Source organism: Sipha flava, unplaced genomic scaffold (genome assembly GCF_003268045.1).
Source record: "Sipha flava isolate LNK unplaced genomic scaffold, YSA_version1 69_pilon_pilon, whole genome shotgun sequence".
Taxonomy (NCBI): domain Eukaryota; kingdom Metazoa; phylum Arthropoda; class Insecta; order Hemiptera; family Aphididae; genus Sipha; species Sipha flava.
In genome coordinates this window covers 392,753-396,118 of record NW_020273609.1, presented here as the reverse complement: position 1 = coordinate 396,118, position 3,366 = coordinate 392,753, and positions in this window count along the sequence as shown.

The window sequence follows — 3,366 nt, the reverse complement described above, 5'->3', positions numbered from 1 at the left end:
AGCGAACCGTTAAAAGTATGGTCTGCGATTTCTTATCTTTCGATAAAATTGCTACTTATTTGTAGCATTTTCCGTCTGCTTTGGTTTGCACAATTACTCTATAGATTAGAAAACGTACAATGGATTGGTGATTACGCGCAATATAGATAAGACTAACACCAAACGTTTAGTTTTTATTTTGAAGAACATAAAATAAAAGAGCCGTCTTAAAAGTGCTCTTCGTTCGTTTATTGTCATTATCTAGTACCAAACGGAATGACAATTACATTCGATATCACGAGAATTGTATTGAAGTTTATAAATTAATAGTAATTATTTTGGTTTTACGAGTAAACACTTCTCAGTCATGAAAAAAAAAAAACTTTTAGTATTATTTTACCCTTAAAAATTACACAGATTTTCGTTGGATCCATTATTCTCAGGAACCAAAATCGTTTTTTCTAAGTGTAACACATACACGATTGTTTTTTACAATGTATGTTATTAAAATAATAATCGATTAAATAAATGCAGTCCTCTTTTAATAAAAGCTCAGATCAAATAACTACAAATAATATTTGAAAAAAGGCTTACCTTGGCTTTCCACTTATGAGGCAAAATGTAAAGTAAAACTTAATAATCACCTAAATCAACTGTGCTCCATTCTAAAATCAAATATGACCATACAAGCAAAGTTCTTATGTACATAAATCTTTTTTAAGACCCATGTGAGCCTACGGAATGCAAATTTAGGTTGATAGTGCTTAACCTTCTCAAATTTGTATAATCCAAATTCCAAGCTTTTCAGAACATACCCTTATCGCATTAATAAATCGTCCCAAGGTACAACTCAAATAACATCCTTCATAACGACCTAAAAAATATTCAGCAATAAAAAAAAAAAAAAGCACCGCAAGACTTTCACAATAAGTTACATGTATACCAGAACATTTATTTTTTTCCGAGTTTCTTTTCTAATTCTCTAACCTTTAAATCTGTCGGCAATAAGAAAAAAAATAGAAATAAATAAATAATATAATTAAATATTCCTAAATATAAATGATTTTAAATACGAATCACTACATATTTTATTAAAAATAAATTATTACAAATGGGTTACATTCTTAGATAATTTCTTACCTCGGTATTTTTTAATTTTCAATTTTATTTTTCATCTGTATAATTTTCTCCCGTTTGCTTATTGTACACGAATTCGTATATATTCTTAATTTAATAAGTAAGAAACCAGAAGTGTATTTTAGTACATGCATTAATAAACCATCAATATGCATACTTGTCAAACTCTTATGTAAAATACAAATTGAAAATTGATTTGTTTATCCATTTTCTAAAAGGGATCAAATATTGGATTTTGTTTGAGCCGCTGTTCAATTCAGAATGTAACTGGCTGTATGTTTTGAATAGTCGCGGTGTCTAAATTACATACTCCATACATCTTCTGTAAGGTATCACATTATATTCGTGTTATTGAATCACAAGTATATATGTAAGCTTAATGCATTTATGAATTTATGTTATCTGTAAACAATCAAGGAAACAACGTCAATGTGACATTATAATATTATGATTAAAATACAAAATATGTCTTGATGATATGACAATAAATCATCAAAGAGAACTGAGATGAATGAAACTACAAAAATAAAATTACGTTCAGATTATTCTTGCTCATTACTGAGTAGTATTAATGCAAGATTAAACCCAAATGTATTACTATAGATTATTCAAACTATATGATCGGATCGATTTGATAACTTTTATTAATGCATTTCAAATAAATAAAAAATAAAATAATTTAATTCATTAAAAATACAATGGTAATTTTTATTTACAGTAAATGCAAGTTCAATAAGATCCGTAAAACATAAATGTTATGAAATAAAACAAAATCTTTAAAAACAAATCAAATAAACTTAAATAATTTAATAATGATATATATAATAATTATTATTATAATATTGCTAGAGGTTGGAATTAAATACCTAAATAAAAGGTTTAAGGATAATCAAAAGATTTTAAAGGCATATTTTATTTGGGCAATATTTTGTCTTTGATTTGTTTGATATTCCATTAATTTTGGTGTTAATAATATCATAATGTTTATTATAATTTTGTTTTTTTTTTAAATTAATAAGTATTAAAGTATTATAAATATTAAGTATTAGAATAAACATTAAAAAAATTTAAAAATGTTGACATGTTTTTTTTTAATATAATTATATTGATATTTTTTTATAAACTTATATATAAATTATTTCTTTTTAAATGTATTTATTTCTAAAATACCAGTATATATAATATTAAAATAAGAAAGAAAACTACTTACAAATTCATCACTTATAATTTAGACATAGTTTTGGGCCATATTTACTTATAAACGCAGTGTTTCTATTTCATAGAAAATACAGAATAACAGTTAAACGTTGATTACCAGATAGACAATGGTGACCGTAATTGGTTCACGATAAACTGAGTTATAATTTATGTGTCGATTCTATCGAGTTATGAGATTTCTCGTCGATAAAGTATTGAACGATGTAAATTTTCTAAAAATAAATTGAATTAGACTAAAAGATATGAACGTACCATGAAGTTGATGTGAAAAACTGCATATGGAATCTAAAAAAGTTGTCTACTGGTGTTAAATATATCAATTCACACTGTCACTACACACCCTGAAAAGCATGGCCAAAGAATCCCAAAATCGTATTAAGATATAGCTGATTTAAAAGTTGGTTCTACGGTAGTAGTCTTTTAAAAAGTTTTATAAAAATAACATCTTCGTAATTATTAATCACAACAAACAGACAGTATGCAGATAAAATGAGACGGTTGAGATTGAAAATTAAGACAGTACAGGTATACGATAAAACATGTATGTGCGTCTTAGGTTAAAACACGACTAATTTGAATTTTTTCTGTGGACTATAGCGTGTGTGTTGTACCAATTATTTAACCAGCATCAACCAGTTGAATTCCTTATATGAACTTATTTGTATTAATAATGTGTAAAAATATAATGTGTAATAATATGTAAAAAATATGTTAATCATAGGAAAACTACTCTTGATATAGAAATATTACCAAATATAATAATCCAATATCATATATATTTTTCTTGTATTATGTGTATAAATTAATAATTTTAAATAATTAATTAAGTATGAAAAAATTATTTAAATTTGAACACGCAAAAAAAAACAATCTATGTGCAGTGTATTTTTTTAATGTTCGTTTATTTCAAATCAAAAATGTAACGATTAAACTCACAAGTTTTTGGGCAACACAAAAATAAATAACGATTCAGTTAGTTTTTCCATCACAAACCGAACGTTAAATTTAACGTGATCCTAATATGGTGGAACC